This window comes from Rhinopithecus bieti, unplaced genomic scaffold, assembly GCF_001698545.2.
Source record: "Rhinopithecus bieti isolate Rb0 unplaced genomic scaffold, ASM169854v2 scaffold_18624, whole genome shotgun sequence".
In the NCBI taxonomy this organism is placed as follows: domain Eukaryota; kingdom Metazoa; phylum Chordata; class Mammalia; order Primates; family Cercopithecidae; genus Rhinopithecus; species Rhinopithecus bieti.
Window position 1 is genome coordinate 774,285 of NW_016809607.1, and position 19,186 is coordinate 793,470.

Here is a 19,186-nt window from a genome sequence, read left to right on the forward strand (position 1 = left end):
ACAACACTCTTTTACAGCACTGTTTCTTAGACTAGCAAAATAACTGAAGAAAATACACTAAAAGTCACCTGACAAATTTAAAAATAATTTGCTCCTATACCTTCTAATGCCATTGATCTTTTAACAGAATGCCACTGACTTGCTATAAAGTAAACAGAGTGAAATGTAATTTGGTTCCTTTCAAGGTTTGTATCTGTTGTAACTTTCTCTTTTCTGTAAGCCAATTGCTTTAAAAATTCATGGGAACTCTTGCTTCTCTAGTTCTTTTAATTGTGATGTTAGGGTGTCAATTTTAGACCTTTCCTGCTTTCTCCTGAGGGTATTTAGTACTATAAATTCCCCTCTAAACACTGCTTTAGTTGTGTCCCAGAGATTCTGGTATGATGTGTCTTTGTTCTCATTGGTTTCAAAGACCTTATTTATTTCTACCTTAATTTTGTTATTTACCCAGTAGTCACTCAGAAGCAGGTTGTTCAGTTTCCATGTAGTTGTGCGGTTTTGAGTGAATTTCTTACTCCTGAGTTCTAATTTGATTGCACTGTGGTCTGAGAGACTGTTTGTTATGATTCTCATTCTTTTGCATTTGCTGAGGAGTGTTTTACTTCCAATTATCTGGTCAATTTTAGAATAAGTGTGATGAGGTGCTGAGAAGAATGTATATTCTGTTGATTTGGAGTGGAGAATTCTGTAGATATCTATTAGGTCTTCTGAGTCCAGAGCTGAATTCAAGTCCTGAATTCCTTGTAATTTTGTGTCTCATTGAGCTGCCTAATATTGACAGTGGGATGTTAAAGCCTCCCACTATTATTGTGTGGGAGTCTAGGTCTCTTTGTAGGTCTCCAAATACTTGCTTTATGAATGTGGGTGCTCCTGTATTGGGTGCATGTATATTTAGGATAGTTAGCTCTTCTTGTTGCATTGATCCCTTTAAAATTGCTTAATGCCCTTCTTTGTCTTTTTTGATCTTTGTTGGTTTAAAGTCTGTTTTACAAAAGACTAGGATTGCAATCCCTGCTTTTGTTTTTTTGGTAAACAAATTCAAAAGCTAGAAGAAGACAAGAAATAACTAAGATCAGAGGAGGACTGAAGGAGATAGAGACACAAATAGTCCTTCAAAAAAATCAATGAATGCAGGAGGTGGTTTTTTGAAAAGATTAACAAAATAGGTAGACTGCTAGGCAGACTAATAAGAAAAGAGAGGAGAATCAAATAGAAACAATAAAAAATGATGAAGGGGATATCACCACTGATCCCACAGAAATACAAACTACCATCACAGAATACTATAAACACCTCTGCGCAAATAAATTAGAAAATCTAGAAAAAATGGATAAATTTGTGGGCATGTACACCCTTCCAAGGCTAAACCAGGAAGAAGTCAAATTACTGAACAGACCAATAACAAGTTCTGAAATTGAGGCAGTAATTAACAGCCTACCTACCAAAAAAGGCCAGACCCAGACAGATTCACAGCTGAATTCTACGAGAGGTACAAAGAGGAGCTGGTATCATTCCTTCTGAAACAATTCCAAACAATTGAAAAGATGGACTCCCCCCTAACTCATTTTATGAGGCCAGCATCATCCTGATACCAAAACCTGGCAGAGACACAACAAAAAAAAGAAAATTTTAGGCCAATATCCTTAATGAACATCAATGCAAAAATCCTGAATAAAATACTGCAAACCAAATCCAGCAGCACAACAAAAAGCTTATCCACCACGATCAAGTTGGCTTCATCCCTGAGGTGCAAGGCTGCTTCAACATATGCAAATCATAAATGTAATCCATCGCATAAACAGAGCCAATGGCAAAAACCACGATTATCTCAATAGATGAAGAAAAGGCTTTCGATAAAATTAAATGTCCCTTCATGCAAAAACTCTCAATAAACTAGGTATAGATGGAACATATCTGAAAATATTAAGGGCTATTTACGACAAACCCGCAGCCAGTGTCATACTGAATGGGCAAAAGCTGGAAGCATTCCCTTTGAAAACTGGCATAAGACAAGGATGCCCTCTCTCACCACTCCTATTCAACGTAGTATTGGAAGCTCTCACCAGGGCAATCAGGCAAGAGAAAGATAGAAAGGGTATTCAAGAAGAGAAAGTCAAATTGTCTCTGTTTGCAGATGACATGATTGTATATTTAGAAAATCTCATTGTCTCAGCCCAAAATCTCCTTAAGCTGATGAGGAACTTCAGCAAAGTCTCAGGATACAAAATCAATGTGGAAAAATCACAAGCATTCCTATACACCAATAATAGACAAACAGAGAGCTAAATCATGAGTGAACTCCCATTCACAATTGCTACAAAGAGAATAAAATGCCTAGAAATACAACTTACAAAGGATGTGAAGAACCACTTCAAAAAGAAATACAAACCACTGCTCAGGAAAATAAGAGAGGACACAAACAAAGGGAAAAATATTCCATGCTCATGGATAGGAAGAATCAATATCATGAAAATGGCCATACTGCCCAAAGTAATTTATAGATACAATGCTATCCCCATTGACTTTCTTCACAGAATTAGAAAAAACTACTGTAAATTTCATATGGAACCAAAAAACAGCCCATGGCCAAGACAATTCTAAGCAAAAATAACAAAGCTGGAGACATCATGCTACCTGACTTTAAACTATACTTCAAGGCTTCAGTAACCAAAACAGCATGGTACTGGTACCAAAACAGATACATAGACCAACGAAACTGAACAGAAGGCTCAGAAAAAATGCCACACACCTACAACCATCTGATCTTTGACAACCGGACAAAAACAAGCAATGGGGAAAGGATTCCCTATTTAATAAATGGTGTTGGGAAAACTGGCTAGCCATACACAGAAAACTGAAACTGGACCCCCTCTCCTTACACCTTAAACAAAAATGAACTCAAGATGAATTAAAGACTTAAACCTAAGATCTAAAACCATAAAAACCCTAGAAGAAAACCTAGGCAATGCCATTCAGGACATAGGCATGGGCAAGGATTTCATGACTAAAACATCAAAAGCAATGAAAACAAAAGCCAAAATTGGCAAATGGGATCTAATTAAACTAAAGAGCTTCTGCAGAGCAAAAGAAACTATCATCAGAGTGAACAGGCAACCCACAGAATGGGAGGAAAGTTTTGCAATCTATCCATCTGACAAAGGGCTAATATCCATAATCTACAAGGAACTTAAACAAATTTACTAGAAAAAAACTAACAACTCCATCAAAAGAGGGCAAAGCATATGAACAGACACTTCTCAAAAGAGGGCATTTATGCGGCCAATAAACATAATTTAAAAGTTCATCATCACTGGTCATTAGAGAAATGCAAATCAAAACCAAAATGAGATACCATTTCACACCAGTTAGAAAGGCGATCATCAGAAGGTCAGGAAAAAAAAAATGCTGGAGAGGACATGGAGAAATAGGAATGCTGTTACACTGTTGATGGGAGTGTAAATTAGTTCAACCATTGTGGAAGACAGTGTGGCAATTCCTCAAGGATCTAGAACCAGAAATACCATTTGACCCAGCAATCCCATTACTGGGTATATACCCAAAGGATTATAAATCATGCTACTCTAAAGACACATGCACACATATGTTTATTGTGGTAATATTCGCAATAGCAAAGACTTGGAACAAACCCAAATGCTCATCAATGATAGACTGGATAAAGAAAATGTGGCACATATAAATCATGGAATACTATGCAGCCATAAAGATAGATGAGTTCATGTCCTTTGCAGTGACATGGAGGAAGCTGGAAACCATCATTCTAAGCAAACTAACACAGGAACAGAAAACCAAACACTGCATGTTCCCCCTCATAAGTGGGGGCTGAACAATAAGAACACATGGACACAGGGAGGAGAACATCATACACCAGGGCCTGTTGGGGTAGGAGGCTTAGAGGTGGGATAGCATTAGGAGAAATACCTATTGTACATGAAGGGTTGATAGTTGCTGCAGGGCATGTGTATACCTATGTAACAAACCTGCATGTTCTGCATATGTATCCCAGAACTTAAAGTATAATAATAATAAAAAATTCATGGGAACTGTATTGTTTTCTCATACTTGGGCCCATTCAGTTTTAATGTGAAAAATCTAACACAGTACCCAACCTACATAGCTGCTGACATCTACAAACCTCTCATACAATTCTTTCATGATTAGAAAGAAAGTAGTAACTAGGAAAAACTCCCCTTATCTAAATGTAAACTCTCCATATTAAAAATTTATAAGTTAATGATGTGGCATCAAAATATTCTAAAAAGCTTCTTAGTAAAATATACCACTGAAGAAACATCACACTGTAATCTCATTAATCCTATTATATAGATAGGGAAATTTAGACTTGTTGATGTTAAATGACTCCCAGAAGTCATAGGAATAGATAGTGACAAAGCCAGGAAGGTGCAGGATATGTAAACAAATCAAAATTAAATGAGCATGCTATTAATTTTTAAAATATATATATATAAATAAAAGTCAGGTATCAGTTAAAGATTTGAGCTACAGATGTTAAAATGTAGTCTTATCTCTTACCTTGGTTAGGTCACCCCACAAAAAGGTGACCTAACAAATTAAAGAAAAAGAATATCAAATAAAATTTCATATGACATTTGAGCCATGGAAACACCTAAAGCCAGAGGGAAATTGGTCATGATTTAATTTGAAGATAGGGAACTACAGGCACTGAAATTAAGAAATCAAAAATAGCCACCTTCGAGGAAGTAATTCAATAGTAATTCCTTTACTACTAAATATAAAACAACATGTAACCTACTTTATGTAGGAGTGTCTAATGATAATTTTACTTCATTTTCATATCCTGTTTTATCTCAAAACTTCCTAAAATACCTTGCAAGTTTTAATTTATTAATTCATTCAAAAGTACATTCAGTCAGGTGATAACTGTTAAGAATGTCCACTCACATTTTTTGATGGAATCATCCCACTGAATTGAGACCCACTAATAGGCTCTCCACCTTTCACAAATAATATCTACATTTTAGAAATATCTTGAACTTTATAGAATGATCCTTTATAAAAATAGATGAAAGAGATCAGAGTGTTAACTTGTGTATTTACTCCATGCACACCTTGATCTGAAGTCATTTTTAAAAATGGTATTATGACTGCAGTCATTAGCTCTGTTTCTGGCTTTATCCCTTTGCCCTCAAGTTGAACAATGCCACTGTGTCATACAGACAGTTCATTTCCAACCCCCCTTGTTGTGTCAGTTAGAACCAACAGTTCACCAACTCCAGGAATATATGTTTGCACTAGAATCCTTGACAATGTGCTCCACCTTCTTTCCTCTTCTAACATCTGGTATACAGGACTCATCTTTCTGAACAATGGTATTAATCTAACACAGATGGGTCTATCATCTCATTTTTCATGACATTCATTTTAATTTTTGTTGCTTAGGTTCATATAAACCATGAAGACAGTTTTAAAGATAGAATACCCTTTCTATCTTTCTCTTGCCTGATTGCCCTGGTGAGAGCTTACAATACTACCTCAATCGTACATCTATCTCAGTTATACTGGACTTAAAAATGATTGCAAATTTGTTAGGGTCTGAGGCTAGCTGATGTGCTGATGCACTGTTTGGTAGCTAGTTTTCTTGATAATAAACCTTTAGTCAGGAAGTATACATTGTATACATACATACTGCAGAATGGAAACTATGTTCTTGTAGGTGATTGACTTATAATATCTGCATTTTCAAGTTGAGCTAGCACCAGGCACATTTCCCTTAACATTTTTTATATGTGCTGCATCAAAAAGGAGTATTGATAAAATCTAAATTCACTTACTCCTGAATTTGGCACCTGAGAACTGCAGATCGGTGTATCCACATAGTAAATACTAACCAAACATAAGCTCACTTAAAAAAAAAAAAAATTAAGTATTCACTGGACTAGAGAACTCTATTATCTGTATAGAATTTGGATTGCCCTCCCAAGCACTGACCCAACAATTATCAACTAAACATTTTAAATGAGTCACTGCAAGCTCAACTTTATAGCTGAAGACAGGAAAGTATTACTTTCATTTCTTTAAATAAGTAACTCTACCTACACACATTTTTTAAATGAATGCAATGACTGTGGTTCAAGCAATATCTCACACTTGGTCGGTCGTAAAGCACTTACAATTTGAGGCTACTGGATGCAGAATAGAAAACCCCTTTATATAATGAAGCAAATCTCAGTCGGACTGCATCTCACCTCCCTCCACACTCATCTTGGCTCAGCTGAGCTCTTCCAAACTCAGAATAGCATAAGAAATGGGCCCAGCGATTTTGCTAAAGTAGAAATCCTCATCTTTTTTTATTACACTTTAAGTTCTGGGATACATGTGCCGAACGTGCAGGTTTGTTACGTAGGTATACATGTGCCATGGTGGTTTGCTGCAACCATCAGCCTGTCATCTACATTAGGTATTTCTCCCAATGCTAGTCCCCCAACCCCTGACAGTCCCTGGGGTGTGATGTTCCCCTCCCTGTGTCCATGTGCTCTCATTGTGTAACTCCCATGTATGAGTGAGAACATGCGGTGTTTGGTTTTCTGTTCCTGTGTTAGTTTGCTTAGGATGATGGTTTCCAGCTTCCTCCATGTCACTGCAAAGGACATGAACTCATTCTTTTTTATGGCTGGATAGTATTCTATGGAGTATATGTGCCACATTTTCTTTATCCAGTCTATCATTGATGGCATTTGTGTTAGTTCCAAGTCTTTGCCCTTGTGAACAGTGCTGCAGTAAACAAAAGTGTGCATGTATCTTTATAGTAGAATGATTTATAATCCTTTGGGTATATACCCAGTAATGGGATTGCTGGGTCAAATGGTATTTCTGGTTCTAGATCCTTGAGGAATTGCCACACTGTCTTCCACAATGGTTGAACTAATTTACACTATTAGGTATTTCTCCCAATGCTAGTCCCCCAACCCCTGACAGTCCCTGGGGTGTGATGTTCCCCTCCCTGTGTCCATGTGCTCTCATTGTGTAACTCCCATGTATGAGTGAGAACATGCGGTGTTTGGTTTTCTGTTCCTGTGTTAGTTTGCTTAGGATGATGGTTTCCAGCTTCCTCCATGTCACTGCAAAGGACATGAACTCATTCTTTTTTATGGCTGGATAGTATTCTATGGAGTATATGTGCCACATTTTCTTTATCCAGTCTATCATTGATGGGCATTTGTGTTAGTTCCAAGTCTTTGCCCTTGTGAACAGTGCTGCAGTAAACAAAAGTGTGCATGTATCTTTATAGTAGAATGATTTATAATCCTTTGGGTATATACCCAGTAATGGGATTGCTGGGTCAAATGGTATTTCTGGTTCTAGATCCTTGAGGAATTGCCACACTGTCTTCCACAATGGTTGAACTAATTTACACTCCCACCACCAGTGTAACAGCATTCCTATTTCTCCACATCCTCGCCAGCATTTGTTGTTTCCTGAATTTTAATGATTACCATTCTAACTGCCATGAGATGGTATCTCATTGTGGTTTTGATTTGCATTTCTCTAGTGACCAGTGATGGAGAGCTTTTTTTCATATGTTTGTTGGCCGCATAAATGTCTTCTTTTGAGAAGTGTCTATTCATATCCTTTGCCCACTTCTTGATTGGCTTTTTGTTTTTTTCTTGTAAATTTGTTTAAGTTCCTTGTAGATTCTGGATATTAACCCTTTGTCAGATGGATAGATTGCAAAACTTTTATCCTATTGTGTAGGTCGCCTGTTCACTCTGATGATAGTTTCTTTTGCTCTGCAGAAGCTCTTTAGTTTAATTAGATCCCATTTGTCAATTTTGGTTTTTGTTTTCATTGCTTTTGATGTTTTAGTCATGAAGTCCTTGCCCATGCCTGTGTCATGAATGGTATTGCCTAGGTTTTCTTCTAGGGTTTTAATGGTTTTAGATCTTAGGTTTAAGTCTTTTATCCATCTTGAGTTAATTTTTGTATAAGGTGTAAGGAGAGGGGGTCCAGTTTCAGTTTTCTGCATATGGCTAGCCAGTTTTCCCAACACCATTTATTAAATAGGAAATCCTTTCCCCATTATTGCTTTTGTCAGGAGAAATCCAAATTTTTAAAGCTGCAGCTTTTCTTGAGAAACATAGTATTAAATCAGTAACATAGGGCTAGTATTATACTTGTAATTATGAAATAATAGTGTGTCCTGGGAGAGCTTGTTGCTTATAACAGATAAAAATCAAATAAAAATAAAGAAAAAAAGACTTATTTGAAGGTCTAGGGTCTGAGGGTATTATATTGTCTGCGATTCAGAAGACATCGCATGGATTGATTACAAATACCAGGTTTCATTAAAAGAATGGGCCCCTAGAGAACATCTTTCCAAAAGGCAGGTGTTATAGACTGAATGTTTATGTCTCCCCAGAATTTGTATGTTGAAATGTAATCCCCAGTGTCATTTGGAGGTGGGGAAATTTAGGTGGTGATTAAGTCCTGAGGACAGAGCCCTGGTTAATGGGATTAGTGCCCTTATAAATGGGACCCCAAAGAGTTCTTTCTACCATTTGAGGACACAACAAGAAAAACACCGTCTTTGAACCCGAAACTCACCCTCACCCTACAGTGAGTCTGCTGGCACATTGATCCAGGACTTCCCAGCCTCCATAACTGTGAGAAGTAAGTTTCTGTTGTTTATAAGATACCCGGTCTATGGTGTTCTGTTATAACAGCACAAGCAGACAAAGACATCAGGAATACATTAGTTCATTTTAGATTCAGTCTTGCAACAATCCTTTACTGAGTAACCATCCTATATGTGAAGAAACTTCAAACAGCCCTAGCTTAAGTATACCTTCTACTTTCCCCTATCTTCAATAACAGTTTTGAAACTCCATCTTCATGTACAATGAAGAAAACTTTAATGTTTTGGTTTTGAACTGTTCGTTGGTAAGCATTGTTATATATTTTGAAATGGATTAGTAATTGGAGTAATTTTTTCTGTTTATTTCAAGTCAACATTTATGGTAAGCTAGACTTCTTGGATAAAATCTTCAAAAATTAATTTTAACTCTATATTAAAGGATTCACACTAATTGTAATAGTCCTAAATGACCTGAGGATTCATGGACTTGATAGTTTCTTGATACCTTATAGGAATTATAGACAACTTAGGAATTATCCTAAAAGTACTAAATAAAATGATGGTACTACCTTCCTACAGAGCCACTGTAGAATGTATTTAAGAGTGAGTTCTGGAGCCAGTCTTCCTGAGGTCAAATTCTGGCTCTACCCCTGGTAAGCTGTGTGACTTTGGGCAAGTTATTTACCTCTCTGTGTTCAGCTTCCTTGTCTATAAAATGAGGCTAATAACAGTGCCTGCCTCATTGAGTTGTTTTGATGGTAGTGAGTTAACACACATAAAGCACTTAGAATAATGGATGGTACATAAAATACCCAATAAATGTGAGTTTTTAGTCTTTTCAACCCCACCTTCCCAAATGTGTAACTGAATGGAAGAAAGGTAGATTTTAAGGTCAGAACCAATTGAGTGGTGCTCAGCAGAACTCTGCTGAGCAGCCTCGGACTGACCTAGGTTAGAGATTATAAGAGTACCCCCATTTGAAATCTGCCAGGCCACTTTTGCTTTAGCTTTCTCTTTCAGTTTGCTACTTTCCTCAATTTAAAATGTCCTCAGATGGTAATCCATCATTCTGCCCATTCTTCTACCAAATGTGCCTCATAGTAATCACTTAATTCCAAGATGCTCTGGGCACTGGAATCCTTGAAAATTAACTCCTTTATGGATTCCTCTCTGAGTGCCTCATGGAACAAATTATACAGTAAATAAATTAGTTGTTCACTGAATTTTAAATCCAGCAATTAATTTACTTAATCTCTAACTATTTAGTTAGGCTTTATTGTTCACATTCGATGTGCTTGATCTTAAACTCTTCAGAAATAAAACTGAAGGAGACTGCAGATCAGTCTGGTTAACTTAGAATATCCATAAGGGAAGATTCTATAAGAAAATACAATGTATTATGTAAATTAAGATATAGCACAATTATTGTATATAGTTCAAATAAATAGAAAGACTAATAATATATCAGATGCCAAGATTAACCTCATCTCCCTATTCAAATTTTTTGACATGGAGTTATAATTTGAGGTTCCAAAGAGTGAAAAAATGTGGTATTCAAAGTTGCTAAATATTTCAGTATCAAATGGTTGGAAGGAAACTTGAGAAGTTATTTCAGGCCACATCTAAAATGTCCCAAGCAAATATAAATGTACATGAATCTTAACCATTAAAGAAGCTCCGTATCTCCACAGTTAGAATAAGAGAATGATAGCTCCATCAGGCAAGAGAACTTCACTTTGTATAAAATTTCCTGACTGCCCATGGCATTCACATGCTAAAGTTTGCTGTTTCAGAATTTTTTTCCTATTAGCCATTCAATATTTCATTGTTTTCATACCAATTACCTTTCAGAGTGTAGACACTGGATTTAAGATTGATTCCATTCAATGAGAGTTCTGCAAAATGTATTCTGTTCTTCCTGATGCCCACTTGGAAACACAGACCCAGAAGTTTCTCCACTTGAAAATAGAATAGAAAAGGATTGAGTATTACAAGGGACAATGTATTAGCCATGAAGAAGAGAGTTGTCCAAGATAAAATATTTTTATTTTATAGAGGATACTAAATATAGTTGATACTTGAAGATTTGCTACTAGGTTGCAGCAGGTTCTTTTTCTCCCCTCCGGTTTAATTAGTTTAGAGTGATAAGAAGGAATTCCAAAAAGACGGCTGTGAAGATTTGTTATTTTAATTAGCCAAGTGTATAAAGAGGAAAACCGTCATCTAACATGAAGAAAACTGAAGGCAACTTAAACAGTATCAAGAAGAGATAAGACCATCTCACCAACAACACTAGGCTAAATTAAGAGTTTTATTGGCTAATGCAGACTCATAAAACAACTGAAATGTTCTCTGTGTTTGTACATGAGAAAAGTACTTTGCAGGTCTCCGATACTGATGTCCCTGCAAAGCAAACTATCTCATTGACCCTATGCTGAAGCTACTGGAATAACTTCCAATGGTAAAAAAAAAAAAAAAAAACACCATGGCAACTGCCCAACATGTGTGCACTGTATATGCCCATTTATAAATGCCATAGAGCATAAATACCATTTAAATGGGAGTAGAATAGAAGTAGAATTTATTATTGTGTTATCAAAGCAAAACATTTAGAAGTAACTTGGCGTTTCTTATGGCTAGAATGTCAAATAGTTCACATGATTTAGACTGAGACTTTATGTGCATAATTTTAGATTGATTATCATAGATATGTTTTTCATATTTGGCCCAGGTTTCCTTTGGCTCAGATGTTTTAAGTGCTTTGTGTGCATGGCTTCTGCTTTAACATTGTGCTGTGTCTATTTTGTGATCTGTTATTAGTATTATCAATTGGAACTCAGGCAAACTTTTACATAAAACGAAAGCAAGAAATGAAAATCGTCAATATCTTTTAACTGTTAACCCAGGCCTGAGGTAGTCTGCATATGCATCTGCTCTGCATTTCTAGAGATAGCTGTTTTTCTACTGTAGCTCCCTAATTACACCTTCTGGGAGACAGGAATTTGTACCATTTTGCCCTTCATTTGCATCATCACAGCAACTCTAGCCTTCATGTCCCTTTGCCTGATAAGTTGCAGGGTTTTGGTTTCTGCACACTGATTATTCAGCCAGGCTCGCCTCTCCTTGGAAGGCTCCAAGGACGTTGCTATTCTTCCTTCGGGCTTACAGCACACACTTGAAAAGACCCATCTTGCCTTCTATCCTGCTGAAACAGTGGTGTATGACATCCTCTCAGTCCAGTTTCACCTTTCTGAAGACTGGAGTATGCCTACATAAGAGCTAAATGCACAGACATCTTGTTGAAGGCTGAATACATCCTGGCATTCACTGGAGAGTTAACCCTTATGAAGCATGCCTTGCAGCTTACCCATGGGTATGGCTTTCAGAGCAGGTTCATTATTTTTCTTATTTGGCAGAGGTAGCAAGATATTCAGTGTCTGTCCTAGGGCTATACGAGTGTGCTTTCTCAGTGTATGTACATGTAGGGCATTTAATCAGCTACCTGTTTAAAGTGTTGCATAGATCATAAAAAGATGGTTAATCTAGAATATATATATATATTTTAGCTTATAAATTCCTACGTGGAAGTTAGGTGAGACTGCTTTAAAAACTACGAAAGAACTAGCTGCAATTCTGAAGAAATCAGGTTGATGTAGTGCAAAATGAAGTCTTCCAGGACTGTCAATTAATTACCTGAAAATTTACATAACGGAAATGGTTAAACTGGATGATTTAACTGAAACATTTAGATTGCTATGGTTGTATGTATATATCTGAGCAAGTCATAGAACTCAAAGCAAAACGTTTATAAAAGCCACATAAAACCACCTCCCTGTGGGATTTGGTCAGATATGATGTCCTTACGGTTTGGTTTTTAGGTACTTTTCAGGTTGGAGAATTTTCCCACCAAATTCTACTTGACCAGAATAATTATTTTTGTATTACTAATCATAATTTAGGAAACTTGTCTAATTTGGTCCAGTTTCAACTAACCACAAAACATATGTCCAGAAATTGCCTTCATCATTGATCAGACTGAGTAGGAAAGAATGAAAAGAGCCCTTTCGGTCTAAGAATTTAATAATGAAAATATCCAGGCCAGGCACAATGGCTCACGCCTATAAGCCCAGCACTCTGGGAGGCTGGAGCAGGCGGATCATGTGAGGTCAGAGGTTTGAGACCCTGGGCAGTATGGTGAAACCCCATCTGTACCAAAAATACAAAAATTAACCTGGCATGGTGGCAGGAACTTATTGTCCTAGCTACTCGGGAGACTGAGGCAGGAGAACTGCTTGAGTCTGGGAGGCAGAGGTTGCAGTGAGATTGCATCATTGCACTCCAGCCTGGGTGACAGAGCGAGACCTTTTCTCTCTTCTCTCTCTCTCTCTATATATATATGTATATAGATATAGACATAGATAGATATGTATAGATACATATACATATATATGTATGTATTCAAATAGAATGCAATGGAGCGATTTCATTAGATGTTACTTTACACACATTTCTAGTACACATTAAAGTAGCACCTTTGCAAAGAAAATATATAAATCAAATATACTAAAACCTAACGCATTATAATGATCTGTAATCACCATTTGGCAAACACACAAATCATCCATGGTCAGAATGTTTACCACCCCACAACCCTTCTTGCCAACCCAATTCACATGTTAAAATCCTAATCCCCTAAGCAATGGTATTAGGAGGTGGGACCTTTGGGAGACGATTAGGTCATGCGGGTGGAGCCCTCATGGATGGGATTAGTGCCCTTATAAAAGAGGCCAAAGATAGTTCTTTTTTTTCCCCTTCCACTGCAGAAGGATATGGCAAGGATGCACCATTTATGAACTGGGAAATGGGTGCTCACCAGACACCAAATCTGCCAGTGCCTTGATTTGATCTTAGACTTCCCAGCTTACAGAACTGTAGGAGATAACTTCCTATTTCTATATGCTTCCCAGTCTATGTTGTTATAGCAGCTCAAACAGACTAAGACATTATCATTTGGTAACATATTTCTTAGAGGTTTCACTGAGATTAAACAAACAGATAACAGCAAAGAAAAACTGATTGCTTGAAGCTAACAAATTCTGAGAACATTTCCGGTGTTTGAAGACAGTTACTGAAGCCCAAATAAGGCTTTTCTTTTTGTGCTAGATGCAATCTTTCTTTAAACTGATACAATCTTTCTGTAAACTGTTATACTATGGGAACTTTCCTAAATATTTTGACTTAAAATATAGTCTTTCTTTCATTAAGCCTTTGCGTTCTTACATTCTATTTGCCTTCCAAAGATAACTTTCTGGGTACACTGTCATCACTCTACATCACACAAATCAACCTCATACCTGTTGTTTGTTTAACTTTTTCTCAGAGATTCAGGGTAGGGCAGCGGCAAATCACTAGGTTTGGATTAAGCGATGTTAATTACAGATTCATGAAAAAGTTTAGGAAACTACAGATGGCTAAAACCCAGAAATGAGAAGATACGTTGAATTCAAGGTTTATATACCATTTTGAGAATTCAAAATGTTAGTAAAGACATACCTACATGTATCTCATGGTAAGAAAATTTTTGTATATTTATTTTTCCACTGATTGAAACTTATAATCTAGAAGTATTGATTACTGAACATAAACCAATAGGGTAAAGGTTAAATAAATCTTGTTACAACACTAAAATGGAAAGCTACAGAGACATAGCAAAATGAGGTTATTGTATTTACACTGACATGTAGATATGTCTGTGATATATTGTCAAATGAAAGAAATTTAATTGTTTTATGACATATATGATCCAATTTCATAAAAAAAAACACTTATACAATTGTTATAATATGGAACCTACAAGGGCATATGAGGACACTAATAATTCAGGTTTTGTTTTGTTTTGTTTTGTTTTGTTTTGGTAGTCAGTTAAGTCTTTCCAGAACATATCTAAGCCAAGATGTAAAAGATGGATAGGAGGTAAACTGATGAAGTTAAGACAAGGTAGTGAAAGTATTCTCGGAATACAAAAGCAGAATATATTTGAATATTTGAGAAATCAAAAGAAGTCCAAAGACAGACTACAGAATGTAAGCAAGCAGTTTAAAAGTTGAGCCTGAATGTAAACATGAGGAAGATTGTGGAGTATAAATCTTGTTAAAGATTTAGGCTCTTATTCTCAGAGCCTCTGAAGGGAATTTTTAAGCAGAGAAGTGACATAATCAAACACAAGTCAGAAATATTGTTGTGCCTGCTACCTAGACAATAGACTGGAAAAGCAAGATCGGAAAAATGGAGAGCATTTTTGAAGAATTTGTAATAATCTAGGCAAGAGACAGTTCTGACCTGCATTAAAGTATCACCAGTAGTGTGAGAGTAAGTTGCTTTAATTTATGAACTATTTAGGAGATAGAACTATAAGCCATTCACTGAGATAGGAAACTCAGGAGGAGAGGCTTTTCAGGAGCAGCTGAGGAATTAAGCTTAGTACACTGAAATTGAGGTGCCCATAGCACATGCTCGTGGAGATGGGAAGTGGATAAATGGAAAGACGAATGTAAATTCAGGACAGGCCACTTAACTGGTTGCATTTATTCGAGATTATGAGCATATGGGTTGTAGTGGGAACCTGAGCTCACACAGGGAGACAGTATAGAGATAAGAGTAGAGCCCCAGTAGGTTACTGAAGATGAGCAACTTTTGGGGGCCTAGACAAAGAAGAGAACTTACCTAAAATGAATGGAAGCCAAAATAATAAACCAGGAGGTTACATAATCAAAATAAATTAACACTTTGGTAATCTTTAGCAATGAGTCCTAGCCAACTGTGGAACCGGATGCATCATGAGGTCATTAGTTCTCTAATCGTTGGAAAGCTTCAAGTGAAACTCTATACTTAATCTTCTGTAATATCACAAAAAAGATTTTTATACTGAGCAACAGTTTAGGCTTAATGTCCTCAATGGGACTTTTTGTCTTTTATGGCTTTTGCTGAAACTCTATAATACTAAATCACAATGTAGAGTTTATGGGAATGGCAGATCCTTGTTGTAGCCTTTCCAATCATGTCTCTTAAAAAGATCACAAAGGTCAGCTCTCAAGTAAATGGTTCATCTCAGGTTAGCCCTGTTCCATGAACCCAGTGTTTTCATGCAACCTGCAGGCAGATGAACATAAAAAACTTTCACAGAAAAAAATTGTTTGTGTGGTACTAGTCCAAACCCATTTCTACTTGCTTGTTCTAACCTACTGCATATTACTCTCATCTTCCCTAATTCTCCAACCCTGTTCTCTTCAGTAATTTGGATCCTAATATTTTCTGCCATTGGTTGGTGATTAAAAGACATGCCTTCCTGACTCATCTTTGATATTATTATCGTTCTTGAGCAAGATCTCTTTAGTTTACCTCTATTGTTAGTTAATGCAAGACAAACTACTATAAGAAATAAACTCCTGAAATTTTAGAGGCTTAACCTCAAATAAGTTTGTCTCTTGCTCAGTCAGGTGGCTTACTTCAGCATGGTAACACACAGAGTCAGGTTCTTTCTACTGTGTTGCTTTGTTATCTTCTAGGGACACAGAGATCGCTACCACCCACTACAAAGAGGGAAAGGGAGTAGTAATTCTACACTAAGCAAGGATGAACATGGAATTTCTGACACAGTCAAATGAATTTTGTACAGACTCCACCAGAAAAAAAATATGTATGCATTTATAGACCAATTCTCACCTTCCATTGATTGAAGTCTGCTGGGGCTTCAACTAATTCTGTCTGACGTTGAGCCTGCCATAGGTGTGGGCACAAATGTCTTTATCTTCATGCAAAGAAATGTAGATGCTGGTAGCTATAAATCAAGGACAACACGCTTTAAATGGTTTATTTCAGTGGACTACAAGTGGAATATTGCCACTAACTGCTGCAGCAGCTTATCATTTTCACTAATAATTTCTATAGGTTAATGCTAACTGCTAGCATATATATAAACTATATCAGTGGCATAACACAATGAAGTTTATTGGCACTTATATAAAGAAGCAATATAGTGCTTCTAGTTGGTGGGCAGCTTTCCTCCATTTGTTGGTTTCAGAGAATGATACTCCTACCATCTTTTGGCACAACTATCTTACAGGGCTCTGAATTCTCTGCATTCAAGAAGTGGAAAAGGAAAGAAAGTATGTAGTGAGAAGGTTCATGTGGTTCAGAAGTGACCCGCACCATTTTTGTTCACATTTATTGCCAAGCACCTGTTACATGGCACCACATAGTAACAATAGGATCTGAGAAATGTAGTCTGAGGCTGAGCAGTTCTCTCCAGAAATGATTCAGATATATGGGATGCCAAGCCTTGAAACTCACATGTAAAAGAAACTTCTACTTTGAATGCTGTGATGAAGGACTACCAGAAAAGCTCAAAGATGAGCCAGAAAATCCATTGACTTGGATCCAAGTTTGTCCTGAACCCTTTGAGCATAACAACCTTGAACTCAGGGCACAGTAACTCTTGATGCAATTGGGACTCTTCCATGAAAGAAATCAAAATAGCTACACAAACACATTTTTCAAAGTTGTGTGAATGAACATTACTCTGCATACTTGTTCTAAACCTTGAAGCAGAATATTATACACAGAACTGAATTTCCATATGTGGAAACTGTAAAATTGTTATTTGCAAGTCATGTTCATTTGTGTACCAGAAACCTGCCAGCAATGCACCCAAAATTCATTTGTAGCTGCTATTTATAGCAATATCAGCATTCAAGTTTTATGTAAAAATAGCAAAGTGAAGCTACTGGTGTAATAGTAGCTATAACATCTTTATTCATTCATACATGAATGTTTATTTGCTCTTTATAGAAATATATATTAGGATCTCTACTTAATATTAGATAGGAAAAAACTGTGAGGAGACCTAAGAAAAAGGCCAAGGTCAAATATCTTTATTTGCCAATATGTCAACAAAAGTAAAGAGACTTGCATGCTCAGATGCCACTTCTTTTCTAACCATAACCATAACCACAACCATATCCATAACTTCTCAGTGATCTGAAGTCTATCTAGAAATTGGCTATACTGTATAACCTGGGAGCACCTCAAATACAGAGCTTGGTAAACAATTCCCAAACAGTTTGCATAAAGGGCTAAGGAACTGTTCACCTACATAATTTTGGAATAAATTCTAGATAATTGTTTTATTGTCCAGATGTTTCCTTTCTTAAGTCAACTATACTTTTATATAAGTATAGTTATATACTTATATAACTTCTTATATACTTATATAAGAAGTTATATAAGTCCCCACTTCACCCCATTCCAGATGATTCTGTCTCATTTGAGGGGTAAGACTAAAAAATAGTAAACAGGAGATAGGGCTTCAGGGGAACATATTTATTAGAGTTGAGAGAAATTTCTGGTTTTAGCTCTAATATTTAAAGATCTTGAAAGCTATCACTCTCACTCATCCTTACAACAACAACAACAAAAAAAAAAAAATAGAAAATCTAAAAATCAGTAACTTTAATTTAACCCATCAGAGATCTAAGGTTCCAGGACAAATTGCTGCCTCAAAATCTGAAGAGGAACATGCATCCAAGAGAAATACAAGACTGAAATACACTTCTCTAGAACAGGAGCTACTACAGCCATAAACTAGTCAGAACATTTCAATGGTAAATTTGACAAATTACTGAATGTGGACTAAGGTGAAAATGAGAAACTCCTGGGGGTCCAGTCTTAAGGGAGTCTCACATTTTCCTAGGTTTTCCCTCCTAAGGGAAACTTCTAAGGTTCTGACGGGGAGGATCTGAAAAAGATTGTGAACTATACGAGGAGCATTCTCCATAACGAAGGCCTACTCTCCAGGGAAAAGGACACGGCCATAGCACAATTCTGAAACTTTATCCTAGATGGAAGAAGAAAATAAGTCCCCACTTCACCCCATTCCAGATGATTCTGTCTCATTTGAGGGGTAAGACTAAAAAATAGTAAACAGGAGATAGGGCTTCAGGGGAACATATTTATTAGGAAGAATGCAGTAGGAAAAAAGAGAAAAACACTACACCACTGGAAGAGGGATACAAATTGTTATGTAGGCTACAGCTCTGAAACACAGGTCCACTAAAATGCTGAGTCTTAATTAGAACATAGAATGCCCCTCCCACCACACTATGGTCATACCAACGATGATCCAGTTTAATAACATTGGACTATGGCTGAAAGATCTGCAAAGCACAGACTCTCTCCTAGAGCAATGCATAGGAAAACTCCAAAGCTAAAAGGGAAGACACAAACAAAGACACTAAAGGAGTTTTAAGCCTCTAGTATCTACAGCTATAATAAACATTACACACAGCTTAAATCCTAACCAAATTAACATAAACTGTCACACTAAATGCCTATTTACCTTAGTTCCTATTACCCAATACAACATATCCAAATTCAACAAAAAATTAAAAGTTATGCCAAAAGGCAAGAAAAAACAACCTGAAAAGACAAAGCAAGCACTAGAACTAAATTCAAATAAGGAAGGCAGAGCGAGATGGTCAAATAGAAACTGACACAGTT